The sequence below is a fragment of the Falco punctatus genome (assembly GCF_963210335.1).
Source record: "Falco punctatus genome assembly, chromosome: 5".
Classification (NCBI taxonomy): domain Eukaryota; kingdom Metazoa; phylum Chordata; class Aves; order Falconiformes; family Falconidae; genus Falco; species Falco punctatus.
This window is the reverse complement of record NC_137584.1, coordinates 29,474,050-29,483,815: the sequence shown is the minus strand read 5'-3', so window position 1 is coordinate 29,483,815 and position 9,766 is coordinate 29,474,050.

Below are 9,766 nucleotides of genomic sequence, written 5' to 3'. Positions count from 1 at the left end.
CAATCTTCAGTTTTATAAATAAAGCAGTCTTCAATTGCCTATTACAGAAAGATTAGCTGTGGATGCTGCATTCCCAAATTAAGATATTCCTACTCCTTTCCTCTCATGAGTTAGCAGTACAAAAGTTTTTCCGAGTTTCCCCAGTCTGTTTTAATAATTTTTTAATGTTTTCCTGGAACACATTGCAAACAACATGACCCAGTGTCTACCAGAACCATTCCTGTAGCTTTTGGCCACTATGTCCCTCAGCCAAGCACTCAGATTTGCTCCCCTTGCTGTCTGCTTCTTCATCTGGCACAGTTTAAGCCACAACCAGAATCATTGCTGCTAATCTCATCACACTCTGATCATGTTAGCTTGTGATTGACTTTACCATGCTGCCCACAGCACTGGCAAGTAGCTTTTTGTCTCCAAATTTCAATACATAATGGGATAATTGATTGTATTTTCCACTTAGCCTGAAAAGGCTACCACATGTTTTCAGCTCCAGTAACTTTGGAATAACAACCTATTTGGTTCTAGGGTGACCACACTGGCAAATAGCAGTGTTCGTGTATTAGGTCTGGAAAAAACATTAATAAAAGATGTCAATGGTAAGAAGACTGCACAGCTGGATTATAGAAACAAATCTAGGTATTAAGAAGTAGGACTTTTACCTTCTGAAGTGAGCAGGAGTGTCTGCATGGCTGTCAGTGCCTCTCTGTGCAGTAGGGACAAGATTCCAGGTCCACTTATATTCACACTCTGGTCCTGTCTTTCTCCTTAACACTACAGACACTGGGTCTCTGCTCTTCAAGGGAAGGACTTGTCTGGGCTAATGCAGGTGGTCCAGCTGAATCAGTCGCCTGTGCTGCCACTATCAATGGAAAGGCATGTAGAAGTTTTAGGCTGTGATTCATCTGATTTATTTACGTTAAGATGACATAAATCACATCTTAAAACTGCCTGTTTCTCACCACAGAGCTGAGAGTGACAGTGATTTAAATGCATACTACAGGTGTGTATACTCAAACAAACAAACCCCTGTAAAGGTAATATCTATGCTAATGTAAGCAGTATCGGGGCCAGCTGGCAGGAGCAGGCCAGATAAATGCTCTCTCAGCCTCCAGGAAAGGGTGGCAATGTGCAGCTTGCTCACTGGGAAGAGTCCCTAGCCCGGGATTGTCCTCAGTTCTCACAACCACCTCGGGGGAGTGCTAGTTGAATGAGGCCAAAACTATGTTAAGGACTTCTCTAGCAAGTTAACAATGTGGGCAATCAAGTTCCCAGTCCTTGGCCCAGGTCTTGGCATTCGTTGCTTTACTTAATGTACGTACCCAGAGTGCCACAGTTACTCTTTAAGAGAATCCTGATACTGTGTTTCTCCCTCAGCTTTAAGTGCTAAAATAGACTCATGATCAGGAAATTTTGGTAAATGTATTATTTCTCTCTTTTCTCAGGACATCAAGGAATTTTCAGAATCAACACCTTCTCATAGACTACATTGCTTTGTTGAACTGCTGTTGTTAGACAAATCACAGTTTAGCATCACATGCCATCACCTGGTAATTTAAAGGACTGCACACATCTCCATCTGTTATTAAACGTTTCTTTATCCCTGGAGGGAATGAGGTGCCCACACACACACAGACAAAAGGCATTATTCTGTGATGCTGTTTCCATACAAGACCAAATCATTACAGAGCTCCCATCCACAGCAGATACTGTTCTTCAGAACTGGAACCAGAGCTTTCCTGCCTGCACTAACTTGCTGCTTGCTTACCCTGCCCACTTACCAATGAATCCTAGCCTATTGTGCAAGGAGGAACAGCTTCAATAGAAGGGGTTCAACACCCTCTCTTTTTCATCCAAAACCACATCGTTCAATGCTTATTTTTCCTACATGAGATGTAGGTTTGAAGTTTCTCGGGCAAAGAAGATAACAGAATAAATAATCTCCCCATATCCTGTTTTATTGCTTTGGTTGGACTGAGCTCTGTAGGGCATCTGCCAAATCTGCAGAATTGCTGGGTCTTGGCAGGCCGTGGGTGTGCGATAAACAACTCCACACAGCCCTAGAGAGATCAAGGCATGCACAGGAGAAGTCCCAGCACTTGGTTACACTATCGTAGAGAACTGAGCTGCCTGCAAAGCTCAAGCATCTCTGGTAGCAACCACATGGGAGTTTTAAAGATTTAGATCTTTGATTCCCAAGATATAGTTTAAGTTGTTTTCATGCTCAAGGGTACAAGTCATTTGCCCACCACAAAAAATGTCATTTCCTCATGGTGGTGTGCAAGGCCCACAGCGACACCCTAAACCTTCAAGATATATTCATAACTGTGGGGTCTCTGTCTGCCAGCAGGTTTCTTGGCTATGCCTCGAGACTGGTTAGAAAGGTCCACGTCAGAACAGTCTTTACAATGAGGTTTTAATTTTTATAGTTTGCAAGTTTGCAAGCAAGATAATTTGAACATACCAGATATCTTGATGCAAAGACATATTTCATTTAAGGTTGAAAAAGAAACCAATGCTCTTAAATCAAAACCATTCAATTTTCAAACCTTCCTACCCACACCGATACCTCTGGGTCTTGGCTCAGTTGTGGAGTATCAGCCACTAGTATGTGTCCTGGTAACCTCAGAGTTCTGTAGGGATAAAGTTATTGTGGTGTTTTCTACTAGTGGGCTCTTCTTGGTTGAGGGTTTTTTCTTCCTTTTTTTTTATACTTTGTACTCTGCTTGTCGATTAGTGCAAGTAGCATACTATATGCTACAAAGAGGTTTTCCTATTTTCCTTTAAACAGAGAAATTTCTACTTATGATGGATATTTGCCATGTGCAGTGCAGACATAGTTTCCCCTCAAATGATGATAAACCCTGAGTTCAGAAACTATCTGTAAAGATAATTCACTGTTCTAAGTCCTAGGCTCCAGGGCTCAAGGAAAGGTCACTGTTGCATGTGTTCTAAAGCAACACTGATGCAACCAAAGTGTTCATTAAAACCAGTACGTAAGCCATGTACCACAGTCTGGGTCGCAGTTGAAAAAATAAGAGGTATCTCCCATGCTTTCAAAAAAATTGTAGACTCTTTTGACATGAATTCTGATGCATTCTTATCCTAATGCTCAGCCAGTGCAGTGAAATATGGGAACGGTGCCAGAAACATCAACTTCACCATCACCTTTGCACAGTTTCTGCAGCTTCACTGTGTGCTTCAGAATGCATCCAACTGACCTGAAAGACATATCCTCCAGATCACAGTCAGGATGTGAAGCAGGGCTGGAAAAAGCTGTACTGCTGCTTTGTTTTACTGCTTTGCTTTGTCTCAAAATTGTGAACTTTAATTAAATATTTTAAAAGATGTTCTGTTCTTACTCAGATTAGGTAAATCCTACCTGTGTTCAAATGGGCAAAGTGACTCAACTTTTACGCTGGTATGGTTGGGACTGTATTATAGCTATGTCATCTTCCAGATAACACAGTAAATGTGTTATGAAGCAGCGGACAGCTGCCAAAGCCATCAGGTCTGGAACAGGCACTAACAAGGAGATACCAGGACGCTCAATCCATCTATCTGGGTGTTTGCTTGCTGGCTGGGAGAGTATCCCTCTCCCATCTTGATCCCCCTGACCACAGAGGCAGGACTGGCTGGTGTGATGTGGTCAGAGCAACGTGCCTGGTTTAACGTCCTGCTCCAGCTGTGGTCAGGCACAGGGCTGCCCATTGGGCACTCCCAGACAGCTCCACTCACAAGATTTGTGTCCCGTGTCAATCCTTTCCCCACTTTTTGACACTTCTTTTCACCACCATTGTATGTCCCTTTCTCTACCTCAGCCTTTTCTCAACAAAATCATCCCTAAATGCTTTCTTATTGTCCCAGTTTTGCTGCATCTGCACCCAAATTTGGTATTTTGATACTATTGTTTAGGTCACCTTGAATGTACATAATGCTGTTGACGTGCTTCTCTAAGAACTGCTGGACTTGCAAGATTCTGCTCCCCAAGATGTCCCCAGTACTGCACAAAACTCCATTTATCTGTGAAGCTCGGCCATTCCTCACACAGCTCCCCCATAAGGACCTGTGATATCCAGCCTTGCCTCACAGTGCCAGCTGCAACTTTTGGCAGTCTCTCACATTGCTAACTGCCACATACAGCCATTTCTCATGCCACATCCCACAGTCTTCCACACCCCACTGAGGCAGCCCCACCTCAGGCCAGTGTCCAGTCAGTGACCTCCAGTCCTAACAAAGTACATTACTCATAGAAATGCAGGTTCATCTCGGGCCAGGAGCAGCTGATAATTATTTATTGCATTATTTGGCTTTTATTGCCGTTACTATGAAAGCCCAAGGCTATCTGTTCTAGGAAACAGTAATATTCTTCTCCAAATTATGTGAAGTCCTTTGTTAATTTAATAGATGCGCTTTGGCCCTGAAAGAATGAACGGTGTCATGGCTGAGGATGAAGGACCTGGTAGCAAAGTCAGAGCAGATGTTTCACTGAAATATGTAATTAAAGCAGCGCTAAATCCCTTTAGTTCGTATTTTTATGATTAAATTTTGTCTCCATAACTCCTGCAGTAACTCTTCAGGGGACTATTAAATTGTCTGTAGCATATTTTTAGAAAAATATTCCCCCAACTATTGCTAGGGAACAATTTAAATTTCTCCATCCTGGATTTCAGTCTCAGCTTTAAGGATTTCTTCACATCATCTGCAGCCCAGCCTAGATGCATTTTTAGACCACTTCTTCAAATAAAGATCAGCTTAATACTCATCCACAAGAATGTGACCTCTGTATGTTTACCTGACATGAATACTAGACAAATTTTTCTCTGCCGGCAGAAGCTCACATTGGGGAATCATTGCCTTTCTGACAGAGCACAGCAGGAAGTTCATAGCTGTTGTTACTTTGAGACCTCTCTATCCAGAAGTTCTCCTGTGCTGCCCTCCTGCTTGGCCTCGGGGGATTTAGGAGTGAAAAGTCAGGATGTATCCTCTGCCTCGCTAGAAACAACTTGTTCTCCTGCTTCTGTGGCTTATTCCAGGTGCAGCCTCAGCCTGTACCAGCATTCAAGACCTGCACTGACCTGTCCCAGGAGGTACGAACAAGAAACAGAAAATGAGACTAGAGCAGGGGGATGGAGACAGTGATTTCAGCCAAGCCACCATGCCGACTCCCATGCCCAGCTCCCTTTGCCCACCTGTCCCAGCTGTAGAGCTCTGCTCCCCAGCAACTCACAGCATGACAGGATGAAGTGATTTTGAATGACAGCTCTTTATTTCCTTGTCTTTAGAGTCTGCATTAATGAGATATGCAGATTAGCAAACCAAAGTTAATTATTTTTTGACACAAACTAGGGGAGATGAATCACTGGTGATTAAAGCAAGTTTAAGGTCTCTTTTTGCACAGCTTATGTAAAACAAAGGGGAAAGCCGCAGCTCCGCACAGCTCTGGTGGTGCCTGCAACAGCCCTGAGGAAGCAGGGGTAGATGTTTCCACAAGCGTGTTTCACAGCCACCAAAATCATTTGAGTTTTCTTCAACAGAAGGTTCCCAAAACAACTGAGGAGTTTGCCATATGTGGGCAAAGTATCTGGAGGAACTAATATTAGCCCTAATGGGCAGGAATCCACTTGCTCATGTTTCATCTGTCTGAAGGTTAGATACTGCATTCACCCAGATTCTTGGTACAGTCCCTGGGTAGAAATAAGCAGCTCACCTGACCTATCTTGATACCTGTTTTGGTATGAAATTAGTAGTTATCTCTCTTTCTTAACTACAAAGACAGCCTAAGATCCCTTCATCATCTGTGTAACTCTTTGACATGGAAGTCAAGCAGACAACTCCCATGCCAGATGCTTCTTTTTCTGCATTTCTCCCCTCAGCTTTTTTAATCAGAAAGAAACTCACTTAACAAACAGTTTTAAAAATATGAATTACTTGTTTTTAGTATAAAAGTTATTGGGTTTTGTGGAAGGAAAAGTCACGTGGAAATTGTGCTTTGCCTCTTGTCTCCTGGCTCTAGAATTCATGTAGGACCTACTACTGTGAAAAAACCCCAGCTATGCTGAAACCTGTTTGATTGTATCAGTATACTAAGAAACTAAGCTACAGGTGTAGGCCTGGACACTTGATTTTCTAGGGTGCCTACATCATTAGAACAATCCATGGCACAATTTTGTCCCAGGCCACCTAGCACTTTCTACGTAATCCTTGGGTACAGTTTTGGTGTTAATGCAAGCCGGGGATCAATCCAGATGCACACAATATTTTTCAGAAGCTAAAGAGTTCCATACAGTGGTAATGGTCAGACCGGGCCAATTAGCCTCAAGGCCAAAAAGGGACCCAGGTTTTGCTTAGTTTACCAGTAATGGTATAACTGCAGTACATCAATAGCCCAAAGCCATGAAGCCAAAAGAGTCATATTATCCCCTCAACAGTTCTGCTGGAATTACATTTAACTTGATCAATTCGGTGGCAAAAAGAAGTTGCCTTATATGTTTAAGGCTAAAAATATAACATAAAACTAACCATAAATTGTTCCCATTTGTGAAATCTAGACTCTGGATTTTGCATTCACTGTTGGTGTTACTGTTTCATATGCAGCAGTATAAGGAAAGCACCTGGGGTTTTTGAGGGGTTTAGCAGAAATATTCTGGTCAGGTTACTGCAAGAGCAAAGAGCCAAAGTGTAACACCAAAGCTGCACAGGTTCAAACTCATGTTCTAACAACAGTGATACTTGCCCAAATTATACCTTTCCTCCTAATAATGTGTACCTGCATACTGACCTTTCACTAATCACTCTGCCATATGTGACCAGCTGGTATGATCATACTGTTTGCTTCTCGTGAGGCACCTCCAGAGGCTAAGGACATAAATGTGGAAATTAGATGATAAAAGGCAGACATTTAAATCTATCCAATCTGTCTACTGTATTGCTGTCCTGTCAGTATGATTTCAGAAGAAGCCTTAGTTATGCAAGAGCTGTGAAAAACAGGCCTCTCCCTGATGTACTGAAGCCTTGGCATCCGAGCCACCCCAACCTGAGCACAGTAGATCTGGTGGCACATAAAATCAGGCAGCCTTTCCTCCCCTGCCCTGTTGAAGGGCAGCATATTGGTGGCTGCTCACATGACAGCCCAATATAGTAGCTGCAAAGCTCTTTGAAGCCCAAAGGTGAATATGTGCCAATAAAAACAAAACCAGCATTTTGTGAACAACTGTGGCACTCAGGTCTCCAGGAGCGAAACATCTCGTAATTTTCTTTCAAGACTGTGCTTCAATCAGTATCAGGAAAAATCAAGTGAGTGAGATGCAAGGATGGTGAGGCAAAAGATCAAAGTCACCATCAGCTTCTGTGGGCACAAAAAAGCTTACCCCAAACTATCAAATGGTCATCAACCTAAGGAGAACCCAGAAGACATGATCGGTACTCAGTAATCAGAGTCCTTTGTACATATTTTCATCACAAGGAATATGGACCAGACCACTTTGTCCACCTGATCCACCAGACCACCTTCTAGATGCCTGAATGCTGGGCAAGATACTTGGACAAACGTGTCTTGGTGCTTGAGATCATGCAGGTAAGAGGATGGGAGAAACTGGATTTTTTGTAAATAAAACAACCTTTCCCTCCATTTAACATCTGGCTTTGAGTTTTATAGCATTGTTTCTACAACGGTGCAGCATTATTTCCTACAATGACGTGATGCAATATGAGGCAATGTGAGCTTTTTCCTCTACTGTAAAATTCAGTGCACAAAATGTAATGTATCATTTCCTCAGCTGAGATAAATTAATACCGATCTAACTCTCGACCTTTGTTCATTTTTAAACTGCAGTTGTCTGCTTGTCTAAAAGACATGGACTAGCTCAGACAGGAATTAATCTGGGGAAGTCCAAGGTCCTTTGTTTTAACCGAGGTCAGTTCAGACTAGTGGAATGAACCCTTCTTGCCCAAAAGTTGATGGCTACATCAACTTATGAGTACTCAGTTAAAAAATATGACATAGTATATCTAATTTTGCACATAGGATTTTCAATTGTAATGTTAGCAAACAATGCAACTTGTCATGTTAATACAGTGGCTCCGACTAATCTTACTTGTGTTACTTTCAATCAAAAACTTAAGGACTGTAAGACTCACTCCTGTTCATTCCTTTTTACTCTTTTCCTCCCACCCCGATCTCCAGCATACAGCAGCTGTATGGACAAACTGTGTTGACATTACCAACAGTCAATGATAAAATGTGCTGTATATCAAAGGTAAGCAGCACCATCTGCCAGCCCTTTCAGAGCAGTGCAAGAAGCAGCAGGCTCAGACTGAACTTAGAATCACAGAATCGTTTAGGTTGGAACTTGAGTAATCCTGTGGTAGCAGTGGGTGAAAAAAGGAAAAATTATATTCCCCACACACTCCCTGATAATGGCCTATAGTAAAGATACCTGTACATGTGCTATCAATTTAATTCATGAATCAAACTAATAATTTTTCAAATGCATCAAACTACAACATACTTTTCAAAACATTTTGATTTGTTGCAATAAAAAAGTATTAAAATTAATATGTTAGTTTAATTTAAAGACTTCGGGGGGAAGTTTTCTAAGGTCCAAGATTGCAGGAGCGGGCTGGAAACTAGGACCATGCGTGGCAATCAGTTAGCTGAGGGGGATGTGCTCGAGCTTGTCTAGACAACAATTAACATGATGAGGCATGTTTACAGAGCACAGGGGAGTGGGAGACGGATGGCGCCAAGGAAAGGTAACACCTTGCTGTTAATTGATGGTAGTTAACCACCAATCAGGGATTGCCTAGTATGCAAGGCTTAGCTTCAAGAACCGATCTGTTTAAAACGCGCAGCTTCTGAAAGTGTATAAAAACTCGTGCTTCTGTACAATAAACTGACATTTGCTTGCATCAAGCTGCGTCCCGTCTCTTTATTCGCCGCAAATGATGGGTATCTGATAAGAGAGACCTTGCCTTTACCTGACTGCAGGCATTCACAGATAATCAATATTCTCTTATCCCAAACAATCCTCCAATTTTTCTCCCAGAGAATCTCTAAAATAGAGCAGGGGGGGTCTCTAGTCCATCCATGCCTATTCCTTGACTCCCTCCATTCACCCAGACACATTCCCTTCCAGATGTGTGAGAATCTGAACGAACATGCCTCCCTGCACAGGCATAGCTGGCTAGAGACTTTCCAAATACATTTTTTAAAAACTTTTGAGAAGCAATGCATTTTCTGGTAGTACACAAGCAGGTTAGTTAGGAAAAGAGCCTCCTAGACCCCTCTGAGGATTTGTTCCAAGTCATCCTCCCTAATTAATAAATATTTTTTTTTCAAAAGGCAAAAGTGAGACAGTCCCCCAGACCTTTAGCTTCCAAAGAATAAATATGTGCCACAGCTTTGATCTCCTAGCAATACTCTTTCCTCTGCCTGCTCCTCTGTACAGTAGTGATAATTAGCTTTCTCATGGATGGCATGTTTTAATTAGTTACAATAGCAGATTGAGTGAGAAGAAAAGTTAGTCTGCAGACTTGTAAATTCTGGCACAGAAAACATGTGGCACAGCAAGAACTAGAATCCAGCAGGATCCAAACATTAACACAAGCAAAACAGATGCCTTTTCAGATGCTTAATACAGATTTCACATACTTCTAAATGCCATCAGTTGAGTCCAGACAGAGTACCAGCTGGTGTCTGGAGATAAGGTGCTTTGATTTCTTGTTCATCACTCATTTGTCAATCACTCAAATGAAAAACTGCAGAACTCAC